This window comes from Saccostrea echinata, unplaced genomic scaffold (genome assembly GCF_033153115.1).
Source record: "Saccostrea echinata isolate AGI-Se365-2 ecotype Australia unplaced genomic scaffold, CSIRO_AGI_Sech_v1 ptg000058l, whole genome shotgun sequence".
Taxonomy (NCBI): Eukaryota; Metazoa; Mollusca; class Bivalvia; order Ostreida; family Ostreidae; genus Saccostrea; species Saccostrea echinata.
In genome coordinates this window covers 4,052,808-4,073,782 of record NW_026889807.1, presented here as the reverse complement: position 1 = coordinate 4,073,782, position 20,975 = coordinate 4,052,808, and positions in this window count along the sequence as shown.

The window sequence follows — 20,975 nt, the reverse complement described above, 5'->3', positions numbered from 1 at the left end:
TTCCTTTACCAAAAAAAAAAAATGTCGAAACATATACATTTTTACTTCTATAAGTCTATATAAAGAATATAAAATAAAAACTACAATTTTATATAATCAAAATCACTACCTCATATCGACGATCCATCTTCTTAACTACCTTTAAAACGCTGTCGTCACAGATTGGAAAATTGATTATTTCCCTTTGCCTGTTGCACATATCTATGGTGAACACGTCTCTACCTGATCTCACCGCTACTGCACAGTTACATGTTGCAGTTTTAGTGCACAAAAAATGTTTTTCCTGTACCTTCAGATTGAAATTACAACACGAATAATTTCATTGACTGTCCATAATACATTACGGATAAAAACGTTTACGTGTATGTTTTTTCATAAACTATCGTAAAAGATACAAAAAAGTAAAAAAAAAAAAAAAAAAAAAAAAAAAAAAAAAAAAAAAAAACTAAAAATTATTTTTAATATCATTCAAGGGAGATACACAACAATTCCTATATTATTCTTTTAATGACAACATATGAATTTCATGTTTCCTCCAATTTGCTTTACACAAGACGTTTCCTTATTTCGAACGAACTTTTTTTCCCTGAAGAATTCTGTACACAGTTATATGTAAAATTTAAGCCGTACGTACTGTTTTAGTATTTGTCAACTTACCTCTTGATTGTAAAGGTCATTTCTATACAACAGGAAAGTCCCAAGCAACATGCATTGATACCATAATCTAAAATATACAAGTTATGATTATTCGATACAAAATCGAACGTTGTGTTAACATTTTTTTTTATTTTTAAAAGTTTAATAGCAACACATCTGGAATCTTAAATTTGGTCATTGCTTCTTGGTGAAACGACAGTTTGCATGTTAACTATCTGATGAATGGAAAATGTATGAACTTTATTATATTTTTATTCCATTTCTATTTTCTAGAGACACAAAAAGACTATATGCAAAAAATTTCCTTTGTTCTCTTAAAAGATAAAAAGGATAAATTTCTTTGATTGAATTTTAAAAACATCGAATATATTTTATATGAGAAAAAGATAAAAAGGCGTCATGTGAAAATCGTTAGGATTTTCTATTGAACAAAATATAATTACATTGATTTCTTCACTACATAATTTAAGTACATATGCAGTACTTCTTATAATCAACACATTTACATGTGTACTTTGAAGATTCCTCTACAATGTGGAAAAAAACTCTGCTTGTTTGCACGATTTCGTGTCAGATGTAAGACTTTGAATATTAAAACAGTAACACTTTTTAACTGTAAAGTGGAATCTTTCATCGATATTTAAAATTAAAAAAATTATTTAATGACTAATTATTTAATATATCAAGGATAGGAAAAACCTAAATGACTTTTTGAAAAAGGTTTTAAGGGATATTTTAATTTCAAAATAATGCAGAAGGTTTCCGTATACCATGCTCCTGTATACATGTATATATAAAGGGCGGAATTTCTTTTCATATTAGGAAACAATGAAACATGTAATACGATTGAGTTCTGATGGAATTAAACAGGATTATTCCGGATTCTATTGCATCAGAAACGATTTAAAGCATGTTTTAAAAGATTGTCGACACAGGGCTGAAATACAGCCGATTTGGTGCTGAACAATGATCAATCAATCAAACATAATAGGGTGGTGTTTCAACCATGGATATCATGGTTGACCTGAGTAACTATTCTCCTCCTGTTCTTCATCAGGAGATTTTCCCCTATATATTCATATGTAGAATTTAGTTCACTATTGGTCGCCCGCTTGGTGCAGGGTTTAGAGGGGTTGCTCTAGAGTCGCGGAGTAAAAAGTTAGTCCTTACGTCGCGGGTTCAAATCCACTGTGCAGCGTGAAGACCGTTCCTTCGGATGAGACCGTAAAAACCAAGGTCTCGGTAGTAGATGCTGACACGAAAAAGTTCCTGCTCAAAGGCCGTAAGTGCCATGTACATTTGTACATGTCTTAATTTACAGCCCTCCACCGGCTAGTGGTGGCGTCTTAATATGAGTAAAAAAATTCAGCAAGGGACGTTAAACAACAACCAAATAGATCACACATTGAGGCCCCCATCCTATCCCTGGTGATATGATTAGAACAAACCTGAATCTACACTACCTGAGGATGCTTCCATATAAATATGACTATTCATGGCTTATCCGTTCTTGAGAAGAAAATTTTGTAAGATTTTTCATATATGTACATGTATTCCTTTATAAATACCACAGACATAGGGCTGAAATACTGCCAATTTGGTGTTAAACAATGCACATGTAACAAATAAATCCAAAATAAAACTTTGATAGCCCATTATATCCCACCCTAAACCGTGGGAGCCATGATTAGAACAAATTTGAATCTACATTACCTGAGGATACTTCCATATAAATATGACTAATTATTACTTGCTCCTCTCGAGAAGAAAATATCCAATATACGAAGGTTTTTCCAAAATATTCTTAAGAAAACCTTTGATCGCCCATTGAGGCCCTATTCTACCCCTGGTTCCATGATAAGAAAAAAAAACATAATCTATACTACCTGAGGATGCTTCCATATAATATGACATCATGACTTAGCTGTTCTACAGGAGATTTTTTAAGATTTTTCCCATAAACATTCCTATGTTAAACTTTGAATCGCCCAGTGTGGCCGCATACTACCGCAGGTGATCATAAATAAATAAATAAACTTGAATCTACGCTATCTGAAAATTTCCGTAAAAATTTGACTGATCATGGTTTTGCTGTTTTTGAGAAGATTTTTAATGATTTTTTTAGTATATATTCAAATGTTATGTTTTGATCGCCCATAATGGCCCCACCCTAACCTCGGGAGTCATAATGTCAACAAACTGTAATCTAAACTTCCTGAAGATGATTCTGTATAAATATGATGAATCATTGCTTTGCTTTCTTGAGCAGATTTTAAAAGAATTCTCCTTATATTCGCCCTACCCCAGGGGGTCATGGTTTGAATAAACTTGAATTTAAAGTACCTGAAAATGTTTCTTTATGAATATGAATGTTCATGACTTTGTTGTTATTGGGAAGAAATTTTCTTAATATTTTCCCTACATATTCACGTTACACTTTGATTGCTCGTAGTGGCCCCATCCTATAGGTGGGAGTCATGATTTGAACATTCTTTTTTGCATCAGATAATTCTTTTCTGGAACTATTTCTTAATTTTCTCGCCTTGGAGGAGAATATAACACTTCATTAACAAATTTGAATTCCCTTTACCTAAGAATGCTTTCTGGCAACTCTGGTTAAAATTAGCAAAATGGTTCTGGAGAAGACAAATAAAATGGGAAAAGATTATCACAACAACAACGATAACAACGGACACATTTTGATCAGAAGAGCTCCCTTGAGCCAGGCTTAAAAGGGGAAATGTTTCAAAATCCCTCACCCGTCAAATGTAGAGACGTTTGGGTCAGTTGTAGATGAACAAACCCGTCCTTTCCAGAGTGTTTTGTCATCAACTATCATTATCTGAAATTAAATATCAATATTTTTTGTCATTTTATTACAACGTTGGTCCTCTACATTCTTTTTCATAGCACATAACAGCTAAAATGAAAGAAAAGATAAGAAATATATTTATAAACTTAATCAAAGAAAACATTTCGAGGCTAGTGACAAGTCTTAACAAACAGTTAATACGCTGACATTTATTAAACACATTTCGCATTTTTGAAATCTTCAAGTAAAAACATTTATTTAACAGTGCAATATAAAGTCTTACCTGAACATCCGGGAGAAGGACATCTTCGAAAATCTTTGTTGGAGACAAATTTCCACCTTGTGTTCCTTTTGTCTGAAGTCTCAGAAGCAGATGTTTATACATTGTATAATCACCATCATCGGTGTTGTAAAATGTGAAGTTCTGAATGCCTTTCCATTCATCGGTTACGTATTTCCATCTTTCGCTATATGTATATGATGTTATATTGACGCCACAATTATTTCTCTTGCTGTCTTCACATGATGCATGATTTCCATGGTGAACAGCAGAGTTGATATATAGAACCGATTTTCTCTCTGTATTGTTCAACACTAAAGTCTGATCAGCAAATGGGATGGTAAGTTGAAATGGAATAATTGCTTTTTGATTCTTTTTTATTTCTACTCTTTGTTTTAAAAGCTGTAAATAGATGTAAAGGAATATAATCATTTAATATGGTAATTGCTACGACCCTGGCTAAAATTTACTATAGTTAACTATAGTGAAAACTTTGATACTTTGATTTACTATGAAACTTTACTCTGGAACTTTTTTGAGATTTAAAAGCTTAAAATCTCTTAAATTTGGTAACCGTAAAAAATATGTAAAATTTGTGGGAATAATATATGAATATACAAATAATACTTCCATTTAATATAAAAATGTACATATATGAATTGTAGAACAAAAAAATAACAATTTGTAATCCATAGTAAAAATACTTTGATTTACTATAGTAAAAAAAAACTTTGATACTAGTAAACTATAGTTAACTATAGTATTTTTTTTGTTAGAGGAGTTGACTTCTTACTGGTACCATGGAGATTTGAAAATTTTAATATTACCATTGTTAGTTTAACTCTTCATGCTTACATGATAAAATTGTGCCATGATATTAATAATAAAATTATATATTATAACATATATACGAGGGTTGTCCTGTAAAATCGTAAACAAGTCTAGTGTGAAAAATAACCTTTTTGCGCTCTACTTTTTAGTATACATTTTTTTTAACAATATGCATGTACATAGCAAATTTCAAATCCTCAAAGAAACAAAATATGTCATTTTATGTGTGGTATTGTCGGACAGCGCACGGCTCATAACGTCAAGGTGGCTCAAACACAACGTCATCTTCGCTAAAAAAAAAAAAGTACTGTAAACAGTACTCCTACTTTATTCAACTAAATAGACAATCTCTCGAAAAGTTTTTCGACGATACATAATGATTGTTTTTTACCCAAACCTTATCTATCTCATACTTTTTTCTCGAGTATTCTCTGACGAAACCCTGTATTTTTCGTTGTGCGCAGTAAGACCATACTCATTAAAGTATAATAAAATCAAAATGTTCGTCTTCGTTTTATGAAACAAATTTAGACTTACTCAAATATGGTAGATAATTATGTGCTGAAAATTTCATTTTAGAGCATGCATTATTTTTCAATGAAAATTTTGATTTTACCGTTCAACCCTCCTATAAATATATCCTTTACCTTTATTCCTGCAAAAAATAATGGACTGGATTTTGTCGAACATGGTGTATCTTTGGGTCTAAATTTTGCTCCAACGACGCAATGTATCTGTGTAAATTTAAGTATGTTTAAGTATGCATAAACAAAATGTTTTTTTCTCAATCTCCAAATCTTACTTTAGGTGATTATCAGGTAAATGTAAAATTGATTTATCTAGCCTTTTCGCAAAGGTTACAATGTACTTAAATCAGTTATACGCAGTTGCACAAAAATTGTATATATTTTATCAATGCATACAGTGACTTGTTTCCTAAAAATGGAAGACATATTAATGATAGAGTAGTTAATGTTGAAAGAACCTACCATTGATCCTGCCTTCCCCTTAATCTTGAGAATTTGACTGGCACTAAGAATTGCCTTCATCCTTTCGTCTGTTGTCAATGTTTGGTTTCTAAGTGCTTCTTTGTTATCAATGTACCAATTAACTTCATAAAGTACATTGTCTTCATTGATTGGTGTAAAATTACAAATTAGATTCACTGATGGTGTATGAGTTCGATAATTTGCAGTTTCGTTAGGATATGATTCCCAGGAAACATTGTGATAGGAGACAGATATATTTGTAGGTGTCTCTTCCACACCTAAGGTTCAAGATATAATAGAAATAATTCAATTAGAGATTCATAAAGGTTTTCACATGCTAGCCACAGTTGTTTCACTCAAAACTTCATCAAAAATATTTGCGGTTATATATCTGTTATTCAATAATGCTCCATAAACGTGAACTATCTTATGATATCAAGTTTACAAATAAAACAGATATATATTAACATTTTGAACTGCTCCAATGAAGATAACTTACAAGTTGCGCTTGGTTCTGAAATATAAATAAACAATAATATTTATTTAATACATCATATCGTGGTATCGTTTTTTTTTTTTTTTTTTTTTTTTTTTTTTTTTTTTTTTTGAAATACTTATTGTATACATAAGCAAGAAAAGCAAAGACATTAAAGAATTTATTCCTATTCTTAAATGTCAAAAATTGATATCTAGGTAATATATTTAAGTGATTCTCACGAAAGCAATATGCTGAATTGCAAGAACTCAAGGGCGTTAACTCGTACACAGCGTAGAGTCCACAATTTTTTACCATTATGGGATGAGATTTTACACATTTGCTCTGAAATCCAACTTGACAAACTGTTACCCTTGCCATTATTCCATTCTCCGGGAGGGTTCCTAGCAAGATAAGACAATTGAAACTTATTCTTAGTCAAACATTCATTTCAAAGGTGTTGTCATAGTTTATATGTGTTTATGTTTTTGATTCTCAGATCCCGATATTTTTTTCTTTCAGATAATTAAGGTTGATCTTCCTTTTTATGAAGAATAGCATTATTGAAATCGCTTTCAATTTAAACGTGGAAAATGAATAGAGAAACCAATAAATTTATCTCTTGTATGAAATGAATGTTGCTAATATTTGAAGATAATTTCACCAAGAGAAAAAATCAATTATATTATGAAATTAGTATTTTATGTTGTGTTGAGCTAAATGTTTAAGTATAGAAAACTAAATCAACTTTTGAGATAAAGAAAATATATTTATCTTCGGAATTATTAAAATAGCATTTTAATCTAAAAATTATAAAAATAGTTTTTAACCATTCATCCAGTACGGATATAATGTGCCACACATAGTAAGGTTTGGGCCAAAGTTTGGCATGTTATGAAATCCCGCTCGATACCATTTCCTTTCCAAATATCTATCACAGATTGGTGCAGAATCCTCTACATACGATGGATTTCTCTTAACCAGATGAGGAATGTGAGAGTACACAGCTTCTGAACAAGGGTCCTGTTGACCTTTAATGAATTAAAGGATACATTAATCTTTATGAATACCCCCCCCCCCTTTTTATGTTTGTTATTTCTTATACTGACGTACAACTTTCTTTATTGAGCAAATATAATAAATTTAAAAAAAAAACGCCTTTGTATGTATTTTAGAAACAGAAAAGAAAAAGATGTGATTTTATAGGTTGTTCACTGACGCTTTAAGCTTTGGGAACTCTTGAATAATTATACAATGCATTTAAAAAATTAGTAATTTACAATTTCCTGCCATCTTTTTGTGGAGAGGTGTAATTTCTTTTAGAAAGAGTAGGATTTGTCATGTAAAATATGTACTTTTTCTAAAGGAATTTTTCACGTTTCAATTTTAAGTCTGTGTTCTGTAACCTTAAGTGGAGTTTTATCGTTAACATCATTTAAAAGAAAAAATACTTTTTCCCTTGCTGTAAAGTTTACTCTTCAATATTCTCTGCTAACAATGTTTGCTAGCAAGCTAATTGGAAAGATGAATGAATGAATCTAGACAAAAAAATTTAATGATGATTTTGAGTAAGAACATTAATTTTCATATTGAGATTTGTACTTTTGAAATTAGAAATAAACTAGGAAATAAAATTCCATTGCTCATTGCTAAGGATGGAAAACATGCCATTTGCGAAGCAGACATACGTGTTTATATTTTAGAGTTATTGATTACTCTTCCATGTATATTGACTGTATGGGTATTTTTTTTTTGGGGGGGGGGGGATGGAAAAAGAAAATATGTGGAATATCAATTTAAAGTCCTGAAAGTAAAATACTTACCAATCACATTTCCATATGTTGCTGCTAATGATAATACTACATATAAAAGCATTTTCTGAAATGAAAATTATTCATAATCAAAATATATAGATAATTTGGCTTTAGTGTTTTAAATGATTTTCCCCGTATTTTAAAACTTTTAAAATCAAATGGGGGAGTTTAATATGTAGGAAGGTGTGGTTCAAACATGTATATTCCTCATTTGTTTCTAGCTGTTGAATAAAAGAATAGATTCTTTATTTCATCATTTCAAGTTTCTACAAAGAAAATAATAAAATTCTGCTTTGAAAAGTGATCTTAGTCCTGGGTTTTGCTAAATAAATTTTTGAAGATGTGAAGCATTCTTTTAAAAATTTGATTTATGCAAATACTGATTTTTCGATAATCGATACAACTGTTTGGCCAAATTCAAAATGCAAGTCAATCTTCAAATTGTGATACAGTATTTACAAGGCTAAAATGCATTTGAAAAAAGTGTCTAGGAAATTAACACCACCTTACCTTAAAATCGCCTAATGGAAGGTATTAATTGACAAATTTATAGTTTATAATAATGTCTCAAGATCTTGTTCCATCTAAAAATATCAAAACTCAAGTTCAATACTAGAAAGCAATGATATGCTGTAAATTTGGATCAAGGCTTTTGTTCCCTTCACATAAATTAAACAAATAAAACTTAAGTATATATGCTGTCATAGATGACCAAAATTATCATAATCGATATTTTGACTTAAGATCATTAGGTCATATCTCAATGGTTAGATGTGTACATTAAGATGATGAACACCTTGATTCAAGGTTATAAATTTAGGTCGAGGTAACTTTTAATTCAAATGTCATATTACACATTTTTCAAGTTAAATTATTCTGCGAACCTCTGAGAAACTGAGATTATTGGGGTTTATTAACTGAAGATGAGATATGACCTCCTTTAAAGACAAGTCACAAAGACATATAATGGTAGTAGGGAAAGGAGGAAAATGTTTCTAAAAATCAAACTGTTAAGGCCATTTGGGCATTATTTTGCTTCCTTGTTGAAAGATAAATGTAGATGTTGCATACTCTGCAGGCTGATTCATGAGATAGACACTTGACCAGTTTATATACGAGTCTAATTACCTTGTGCTGGTTAAATTTTATTGAATAGCTATTCGGGTCTCTGGAAAGAGCCATGACAGTATTGCAAGCTTTTCAAAAGAATTCTTTGTTATGGTAAATTACGATGATGTAATCATGTTTAGCGGCTTGCAATTTAATTTCCTTCCATTTGAATATATATTGAGAACAGTAGACCATTTCAGTTTTATTACATTTTCATGTTAAAAAGTAAAATAAATTAGATGCATTTAACAATTCGTAGTGTTACCCTCAGCATTAGCAACAAACTTGAAAAGGGGTATTACAACGATGATTTCACATGCGAGTAACACATGGGATGTCAATTCAACTGGTACCCTCAAAAACATGCACTATTTATATATTTATATCCACTAAGTATTATCTCCTTTATTTCTTATGAAAACCAAGGTTGTTAATCATTTAGTAAACGCCACTAAGCAGGTCACCTGTATAGATTCCTTAAGCAGCGGCTGTTCCGTCAATGAAAATATACAGTCACCCCTACTAATGTGTTCGGAACATTTTCTTTTTCGGTGTACTGCAAATTATAAAATTCGAGGAGTTCCCAGTAGCTCTGGCTAGATCTATCGAGGCTACAACGAGATAATGTAAATTATTCATGGAAATATGGCTAGGAAGTGACTAGCAGGTGGAGACATGGTAAACAGAAAAGTTATCTTCCGTTTCATTTTTCACCCCTGAATAATATCTGTAGAAATGCACTTCAGTCTCTCTTGAATTCATTCAAACGTCAATAAGTATTCCTCATGACATTATTTTCTTCACTTATGTATTATAATTTCTTTTTGGACAAACATGCTTGCATGGGAATTGGGATTATATTTTTTGGCGTTAGACTAGCAAATGGGGTACCAATATAGCTTAATCTGAATGAGTTGAATTGCATTGTGGGTTACTACGGATACTGCAGGAATTTTATGCTTGAAAAATTAAAACAAAGCGATCGGAAAGGCACATAGAACATTTTTCCATGTATTTTCATGCTTTCCATTTTTATTCTATTATTTCCATGCTCACAATTACATGTAGATACAATTCATTAGTAACATGTTAAATAAACGTGAAAATCTAGATTTATCCTGTAAGGTGATTTTCGTCTGTATTCCTTTGTTGTACAATCGGTGAATACAATTGTCAGGTGGGTTCCCTGACCAAAAAGCACAGATGATCACGGGTTTTGTAATTTAAAAAAAACAAACTTTGTTGTCCATTTAACTGTAAGGAATGCTGCTCCTTTTCCTTAACCTTGAAGCGCTAGTGTTCTGAACGTGTACAGACTACATTTTTATATGCATTTTCTAGTTAACCATGTAACAACAAATTACAAATGCCCGTGGCATCTTTCATAGTTTCTGTTCTTTGTATTTTTTCATATAAATAGATTTTTTAATTGGTTTATTTTTTGCAATCCATTCAATATCGATCGTAAAGTGAGTTGAACCACGTGTTCGAAGTAAAATGTAAACATATAGGTGTCAAGTTAATGTTGCTATTCATATGCATTCAATGATTGGTCAATTACTGGTGGTAAGATCCTCTGTGCGTATCAATAACAAAAGCCATATACGGTAAACAAAGGTTTATCATATACATTTTTTTCTACCGGTGTATCGGGCGATTTTGGAAAAATTAACACTACTAAGCTCTACTTTTCGCCGTTTATAACAAAAGCGAAAATTAATTAAGTAGATTGTGACTTTTTAAATCCCACCCATTTCTGTTTAAAATCGAGAAAATCTTTCAGAAAGTTTTCAAAAGAAACAGATTATAGCAATTTCCTGTTTACTGCCAATTTTATTTATAAAACCGGTTCTACCCTATAACCTTTGAATGGGTCAACTTACACCACCTGCATTGAATTTAAATCACAATAACATTAGTAAAGGTGACAGTGATGTACATTACAATAATGATATTAAACAAAATTAATCCCTTTTTATATGACTATTTATACAGATATTAATATAAACAATAAAATGTCTTTCTTTCTTCGTTAGTATGGGAATTAACGTTGCAGCTTTTGCAGAAAAAAAAAACGCGGGTTATGTATTTTTCTGCAACAGCTGCAACATTAATTCCCATACAAACAACCAAAAAAGCATTTTATTGTTTAATTGTCGTCTTCATATATCGTCTTCCAATGGTAGATCAAAGGTTTAAATCGAACTTCCTGGTAGAGTAATGGAATCACACAGAAGTTAGTAACGTCTGCTATAGAAGCTAATCAATTTACATGTGACTAAAAAATCAAATTAGTTGACAATGCACAGTAATGCTAAAATTTGTAAAAGTCTATCAGGAAGATAATTTGAATGTATCTCCTTAAGGGAGCCGACTGGGGTTTTATCGTGTTAAAACTATAATAGGAAAACTCTTTAATTTTATATCATATGTAACTTCATTGAAGGTATATTGACTTCAGTATATGCCAAGTTGTATTTTCTAGGGAGCGTCTCAAAATACAGGTATATTAACTATAGGATTATACGGGAAAGTGCCAGTTTTTGCACTTCAAATTAAATTTTACAAATACTACGATAGAAGTTTTGCTCAAAGGAGATGGGTGAACAAAGCGTGCAGAAAATCTATAGATTCAGATATTTAAAAATCATGTTCAATTTTTTAATTAAGTATTTAGAGTAAAGTTCTCATTATTGAAATTTATGAAATTATGATAAACAAAACTTTTCTGAGGAAATTTTATCGGCAAAATTTATTCTTTTATTAAAAAAATAATGTGGTGTTCGCGGGGTTCGAACCCTAGCAAAAAAAATCCTGAATATCATTTTATACTAGACTAGCACGCTAATCACTAGACTACACAAGTCCTGATGAATAGTGGCATTTACCGGTAAATCATGTTTGCGATATGACCCTTGACTAAATGGACTTCAAATATTTCTCAAAAAGATGTGAATGTTTTGTCATAGAAGTATACTTTAAGGTATTGTGGGTCTTTGCTCCATATTTTTGGAAATTGATATAATTTTATGCAAACTTTGAGGATTAGCTTTCAAAATAATGGAGTGAAAACCCACTCATATAGAAAAGAAACTGAGATTTTTGCTAATCTACAGAATTTACATAAAGTATATTTTAATGTTAGATGATACTATATTGTATATTATATTCAAGAAACAGAAAATTCCATCGTCTGGTTTCCAGAGGCATCTCAAAATGTAAAAATTTATGAACTTTTCCTGTTTTTATGGAGTACTACAAAATGTGACAGATGCTAATGATTCATACAAAAATATCAGAAAATAATTTAGAGATTTTGAAATTACTGTTTAAAATAGAGCATATATTTTATACTTTTTCTTTTATTACATTTTTTATGACCCCTCTTCAAGAACATCATTTTATGATAACGTCACAAGCACACTATTACAACGTCCATCTAACTATCAGTTGAAAAGTTGTTAAAAATTAGGTTTTTAAAAAATTGTAATTAGATTTTTTAAACACGTGCTCTCTTTATTTTGTTTAAATTTGATACATTATGTAAAAATAGTTGTTTTAAAAGTGTAAAAGTGTAATAAAAAAAACCCAGTCGGCCCAATCAAATATTTTTCGATCTTATAATATATATCGCATGATTTAAATGCCTTTTCTTCACCAGGTGCAAAAAGTAAACCAAATGTCGTAAAGCCTTATTTTCAAAGCAATTTGTGGGGGGGGGGGTATGGGTGGGGGGGGGGGAGGGGGTGAAAGGGTGTGTTGGTGATAGCAGAGATGTTTATTGCATGAATTTCACAAAATTTTATGTGTTTTTGTATTTAAGAAATTCATATTAAATTTCTTAATGTGAAATTGAATGACAAAGATTAAGAAAAAAACTAATACATTCATCATGTATAAGACTTAACCACTACAGAATGAGACTGTGTATTTGCAAGCAGACACCTATCGTATTTTGACAAAGTCTCCTGTTGTTACATATCGGAAATATTCCTATGAAGGCCATTTGCACCTCCCCCTCTCTCGCCCCTTTTTTTATTGCAATATACCCCCTCCTCCCAAGCAATCCCTTCCTACCCCCAGAGGGGTTTCGAGTTTGGGTTGTTTCCCTCTCCTGTTCTTTTTTCCTCGTCAAAATTGAGGAACCCTTGTTTTTTTCTTGTCAATAATCCTCCCCCTATCCTCCTGAATCAGGTTCCGTGAATATACACCAATTTGTGCCAAAATTTGAAATACCTAATTTTGAAATACCTAATTTGAAATACGTGAGATTCATGTTCTTCTCTTCCGAAGTTTTAAAAAGTATCATAATGATAAAATTCTTAACAGTAGAACTGTTGATTTATTAATTTTGATAAAGATGTTGGATTTTTATTTCTAAAAACATATTATTCTGAAATATTAAAAACTGTAGGCACTTACCTTGATTTTAAGTATATCTGTGCATTTCTATCTCAGCCTACTATGTCAGGCAACTATCGTCGTTTAAAGGCTATAATTAGCATTCAGGAGGACTGTTTACAATTCCTATTCGCCATGCAAGTTAGTGCATTGATTGTTGAATAGGCCTAAGCACTTGTGTCAGGTGAAAGATCCATTTGTAATTTGGAGTTCAAATAATTAGAATGATAGGTGAGCAACAGAGCGTGAAGGTGTCCTATCAACTGTTAATTCAAACATTTCTATGCAGTTTTTAAAATGAAGTCTCTATACCCCATTCCTATGGTATGAGAAATATTGCAATATTCAATCTCTTCCATTTATTAGGTCAACTGAGTCACCCAGGTGACCAATTGCAATCTTTTTGTCTGTCGTCGTGCGTCGTCCGTCGTGCGTCAGCTTTTGAACATTTTCAACTTCTTCTCTAGAACCGCCAAACCAATTTCAACCAATTTTGGTGTAAAGCATTTATGGGTGAAGGGGAACTAAAATTGTGAATTTCACAGTCCCTGTCCCCCTGGGGCCTGAGGAGTGGGGCTAAAACCACCAAATTTGATGCAATCTTTAAAAATCTTCTTTTTTACTCCATGACATCAAGCAGGCAATCTGTTGCCATGATAGTAATAAGTACTGGGTCCTCTAACAAAATTGTGAAATCAATGGCCCCAGAGTCAGGGGTTCTGGTGCTAGGGCGGGGGCTATGTAGATCATATAGTGAAAGTGCATTATTTCTTTGAAAATCTTCTTCTCTTCTCCAGGGAATTATTTCAACAAACTAAGTGCATTTTTATAATAAGCAGTGGTGCCTTTTCCAAAATTGTGAATTCCATAATCCCTTGGTCAGGGGTTCTGGTGTAAGGGCGGGGCTCTATTGATTATATTGTGAAAATGCATTGATTCTTTGAAAATCTTCTTCTCTGCTCCTGGATATCATTTAAACAGACTAAATGCATGGTAATGATGCACAAGGATGACTTTTCCAAAATTGTGAAATTCATGGTCCCAGGGTCAGGGGCTCTGATGTTAGGGTGGGACTCTATTGATTATATAGTGAAAATGCATTAATTCTTTGAAAATCTTCTCTGCTCAAGGGTATTATTTAAACAAAGTGCATGGTTCAGATAAGCAATGATGCCTTTTCCAAATTTGTGAAATTCATGGCCCCAGGGATGGAGGAGGGGGGGGGGGGGCTCTATTGATTACTAGAATATAGTGAAAAAGCATAATTTCTTTGAAAATATTTTTTCTGCTCCTGGTTATAAAGTAAAGAAACTAAGTGTAGAGTTATTATGAACAAGAGTGTTTCTTCCAGAATTGTGGGTTTCACGGCCCCTATGTCAGACGTTCTGGTGTAAAGGCTGTGTTGATAATATAGTGAAAAATTAAATGATTCTGTCTGCTCCTTAGTGTTGAACAGATAAACCAAGTGCATAGTTATTTTGAACAATTAAGCTTCTTACAAAATTTTCAAAAAGGTTTGGGGAGGGGGGTATAAAACAAATAGTTTTTTTTTTTTTATAAAATTCATGCATTAAATGATTTATAAGACTTTTTTGATAGACTTGTTAAAGAATCAAATCTATCGGATATCGCATTATAAAATATTGTATCGTATCGTATCGATTTTTTTTGGTTCAATACACAGCCCTAGTTAATAGTCTGCATGGTGATAGTGATAAATGGGGGATAGTTTATGAATTTTTACTGAATACTAGGCTTATTATTTCATTTATCCTGATCATCCTATTTCTTTTGCTTTTGGACAAAAAGCTTCATCCATCAGTTTATTTTATACTCTATGATTCCTCTAATTGAGGCCCTTGGACATCTTGTTTTCTATGCTATCACCGTTCGTTATCTTCACTTTTTTTACTATAGTTTTTTTCATTTAATTGCATTTTATATAACACAATTTGTACTGTATATATTTTTATCTGTATTCTATAATTCTCATTCGTATTGTATGCTTTTCACTTGTATGTTTTCCATTTGTATTGTATCTTTCATAATTTGTGTTGTACGATTATATGTTCCGAAAACGAATTCGCAGTACAGTTAAGGTGCCAAATGGAAATATCGGCGAATTTTTTAGACAGAAAATACAATCTTTACAAGGATGGGCGATTCTTTTTAGGCCTTTACTATTATCGGACAAATGTAATGTGGCTGAAAACTACATGTTGAGGACGTTTATATTTCTTACTTAGATTTGTCACGTAATGTGGCAGTCACGTGATTTTAGCAAATATACCTGCAATATTGAGGTCATCTATAAATTTCAATATTGCAAGGGCATAATCAAGTTAGAAATCTAAGTTTAATTTATAATTATTTTCAATACTCTTTGTAGTTTGTGAAAAGTGCTGCGAACCGATATAGATTCTACTATATAATTGCTAAAATTACATTTGTTAGACCGTATGTTGAATATTTTGCTGGTCAAGTACATTAAATGTAGATATAATTAATGCATTTGCAAGTTTTCATCAGGTTCGCAACACTTTTCAAATATCTTCATACCTCTTGAGTTTATGTGTAAAAGCTTGTCGTAATTCATTGAGGGTATGCCCTTGCAATATATCGATTTATTACGACCCTTCTATTACCCATCAATGAATCTGCATACAAATGTACCGCAGTTTCACTTGTCCAGGGAATGCACGGGAAGTATATGAATAAAATCATAAAATAGACATCGTATCCAAGTAAATGGCCTCTTATATATCCGCAAATAATATTTTATTTAATTACAAAACACATTTTTCATTGTATAAAATATAACTTGATCCGCCTCTCACTGCATACAAACTGCGTCAAATTTTGCGATATGACGTCACATTGACAAGTGCATTGCGATCAGTGAATTGTTTATACATTGCTCTGTAGGATTTAACCAACGACAAAAATACATGCAATATTAAGTATTGATGTAGTTTAAAGCTATCCAACAATTTAAAATAGCGTATCATTTCATTTTGTGGTAATTTTTTGTGTGATGTCATAGTAAGCATTTCTCTTAAAAATTAGGCCCCGCCTCCTTATTGCAGCCTTAACTGTGCTGCGTTATGAAACATTTGCTTTTAATTTGTTTCTTATTTCTTCTCCGATACGTTTTATTTAGTCCGTGAGTGTTCTCGGAAACTTCTCATCCGATTGAATGAAATTTTTTTTTAAAGAATTAACAGGCATTATGTGTGTATATGTGCAGAACAATAGTCACTTTCGCGCACATACATGTACATGCACGTGCGTGCGGAGCGATGAGCTCGTGAATTGAAAATTAAGATTGAAAAATAAAACCTTCAACTGTATTGTTTAGTATGAAATGCTTTGAATCTCAGTATTTGAACAAATACTAGTACTAAAGAGACAAATTTATATGGTTGAGTTTACTATCATAAACGCATGCGCATGAACGTGTCCTCTTGCCGATTGGCTGGGACAAAATCACAATACCTTCCTTGTCATTATGCTGGAAAATAGTTAGACTGACTTCTCAAAGATATTTACAGCACCTTCTACACCTAGCATCTTTAATCACATGCTTAAGAAAGAAATTCATCAAACATTTAATGTTATGTCATATTCAAATCTGTATTCACAAGAAATTGTGCAAAGTTTATTTATAAAGTTTATTTGAAGAAAAAATAATACGTATCTATAATAGGTATTTTTGAACACATTAAATAATATCTATTACTTATAAGCTCTGAACTTTAAATTACGTGGAAACCTTTGTCATGTGCACCTTTTGTCGAACAGTTACATATAGACCAAATCGTCCGAATGTTTAACCTGAATTTCTATTTATTTGTGTGCTCATAAACGTAACACATTTTAGTTTTTTTCATGCAACACATCTATTAAAGGCTGTATTTTTTTCATGCCAGTACCAAAATTGTGAATACATAGTACTTTTGGTCATGGTACTAGCTTCAAGATGAGTCAAAAATTGGTCAAATATTGAAAGTAATTTACATCTTTCAAAATGTTCTTAATTACTGATAGACATTATTTCCGTGAGTATAATTAGTACCTAGCCCTCTCCAAACTGAGTAAAAATGCAGACAAATGCTTGTTAAAGTCCAGTTTTTTTTTAAGTATTTCTTCTTTGTATTTTGTAAGCCGAGTTCACAAACGTGTAAATCCGACACAAAATAGTGAAAAATATTTGCCTTGCTAAAAGATTTATTGATCATGTAAAAATGGCTTAAAGATTGTTCGAAGACGGCTTAAGGGAGTATGGATATAAAGCAACTATACGTCTGGCTTAAAGATGGCATAAACGGTCTGTAATTATTCTCTAAGCACTTATAAGCCGTCCGAAAGCCAAGCTTAAGTTTTTCACCTTGTGTCTGAGTTTAGGAATCAGGCCCCATGGTGGGACTGATTTTTTTTAATCCCCCGCTTTTGCAAAGCGAGAGGACATTATATTTCATTCGTCTGTCTATCCGTCTGCCTAGCTGTCTGTCTATCCATCTGTCACAAAAACTTTAACCTTGGTCATGACGTTGAATTAGAAAAGATAAGACTTTCTTTTGAGCGTGTACATTACCTATGACAAAATCTTTTCAAATGTACTATGATTTTGACCTCATGAAAAGACCTTAATGTTTTACTTACTTTCAAAAAAAGAAATAACATTGGTAATAATTTTTGAATGAGGGGAAAAAAATGAGCCTACATATTTTACAAGAACATTACCTGTGATTACACTTTTCAGAAACTACTATTATTTATTAACTTATGACCATGACTTAGAAGTTTGACTAACTTTTCAACAGTTATAACTTTGGCCATGCTGTCATGTTGTAAATTTTGTATTTACTGCCATCTGGTAAGTTCAAAATTTACAACGTGACAATACTTTTGAACCAAAAGAGACAGTGCTTCCTTTTAATGCCCCCGAAACGAAAGATCCCGGGGGTATATTGTTTTTGTCCTGTCTGTCTGTCTGTTGTCAACTTTAACCTAGCCCATAACTATTGCGCTGTCAAGGGTAAGGCTTTAATATTTGACATGGGTGTTCATTATGACAAAACCTTTCCATTGGTACAAAAATTTTTGATCATGTGACCTCAACTGTGACCTTTGACCTACATTTGAAAAATTTTTAACATTGGCTATAATTATTGCACTGTAGTCTACATCCCACTCCAGAATTGTGTTACCATCGGGGGCATAGTGTTTCACAAACACATCTCGTTTTACATGTACATTGCTAGAGACAAGACCTTTCGGAATATTTGACTTTATGAACACCATTCATAAATTTTTAAATATTATTGTTTAATCTCTATAGTAGCAAAATATGAATTAACATATACATATAGACACACATGTACAATGAATCAAAATTGATACAATAAAAAATTCGAATGAGATATACATTGAGGCATGCACTGGTCACATTGGGGGCCAGAATTTTTTTTTTAAATATATATTTGATCATTCAAAGGAAAATAACACATCTTTATGTTTACAAGTTTGTTCAATTTGCAATGATATATACAGATTACTGATTTGAATTTCTTTCAGATTTTAACTATTTTTAAATTATTTGTTGCATAAGTACATGTAAGGATAAGGCTATAGACACTGTCGGAAGTCTGTTCGGATGAAGTTCCTCGGGTTTATTCTATAACTTCTAAGAAAATTGTAGATTGACCTCAATGTTCTAACATCGGGATTCCTCGGCTCTCGTAGGAGAATGTAGGCATTTTCTGTAATTCATTTCATCAACTTGTATCAAATCAAGGCACTTTATAATTCAGAGTTATTTGTTGGCATGCTTGGTCAGTTGGCAACAACAAGACTGGCCAAAATTCAGTGACTATTTAAGTCAATGTCTATCCTGAGTTGTCGTTCTCACTGAAACGATATTGCATTACAGCTTTATAGGAACTTAAGGAATTTAATTGTCACTTTGAAACTGAGTTTTATACTGCATATTTTATCTTAGATAAAGTCCATTTCCTCTTCGCAGACTCCTAAAATTCCATTTTAGCTGCGCATGTTTTAAGGGTTTATGCAACTTCAAACTATATTATCTCAGTGAGAAGAATGACAACTCTGGACAAAACAAAGTCAATCACACTTACCGGATTTACTCCGTCCTTCTTGTCTGTAGGAGTAAACAACGGCGAAGTTGTTGTAATCGGTATTAACGACCCAGTTGTTTCCATTAGGGTCAACGGGCTGGACTGAAATTATTGATATTCAAGAAATGTAAAATACTGTAATGTTTAAAGGGAAAACTTTCTTTGAAATATGTAATTTTATGTGTCAGAGAAAATTATTTTGGATATTTTGTTATTTCGGTACTTACCATCATTCAAAGGAGATGTTAGTGCATATTTTAAATAACTTGAACAATTCTGTATAATTTTGGTAAATGAACACTTTCGCCAAGCTACTAGTTCGTGTACAACTTGCACATCATGACATTAACTTTCGATCTTTTAATGTTTGCAGCATATATAACTGCGCACTAAAGAGGCCGTATCATTTTCATTTCATTTTTCATTTCATTTTATTCACTCACACCAACATCAGTGGTACATGAGGTACAATAAATTAGTCGTCATAATTGTGACAAAAATAATAAATTTAATTATGATACAATAGCATAAATGAGGGGCATATACATATGTACATAGTATAGCAATAAACATACAATGAAAGAAGAAAAGAAGAAAAAAAAATGGTATGATAACATTTAAATTATGGAGGACAGACGGTGTCGTTTATTTTAGATATAAATATACAAAGGTTTTTTAAAGTTTTTAAGTTTGTCGTTGACATAATTTCAGAAAACTTAAGTGTATTCGGCGTTTTACAAAATCTGGGATGTAAAAGATTCTTTCTGATGCTGTTCAATGTTTTACATTCTAGGATGAAATGATATTCGTCTGCTATTTGCCCTGTATTACACAATTTACAAACTCTTTCATCCAGTGGAATATTTAACCATCTACCAGTCTCAATTGGGAGGTGGTGGTTTGAAGTTCTAAATTTTATTAGTATTTTTTGGAGTTTACTAGGTAAAATACTTAGATATTTTTCAAATCCAAAATCACTCTTAAAAATTTTGTAAATTTGACCTTTTGATGAATTATTTATATCACTATGCCATTTTTGAATAAATTGGTCGCTTAATCTTTGCTTCACTGCTGCAAGTACCCAATTCCTGTCAATGGGACTTTGTTCATACCAAATGTTGGAGAACCCACAAGAGGTTAAAATTTTATAAATGAAATCTACCCATAGGTTTTTTGGACCTCCTTGAAAATATTGAGAACATAGATATTTATACAAAACACAAACTATTTTGTTTTCTAAAGAATTCGGGGTAAGTAATTTTAACCAGTAGGAGATCAATCTTGTATAAATATTAATATACAATGGGAATCGCCCAGTCTCCCCATACACCATATACGAGGGCGTACTACTCTTTAAATGGAAAATATGTTTTAAAAATTTTAAATGTACACGTTCAATGATGTCGAGATTTTCATAACCCCAAATTTCACAGCCATAAGTCAAAATTGGAACAACAACTTTATCA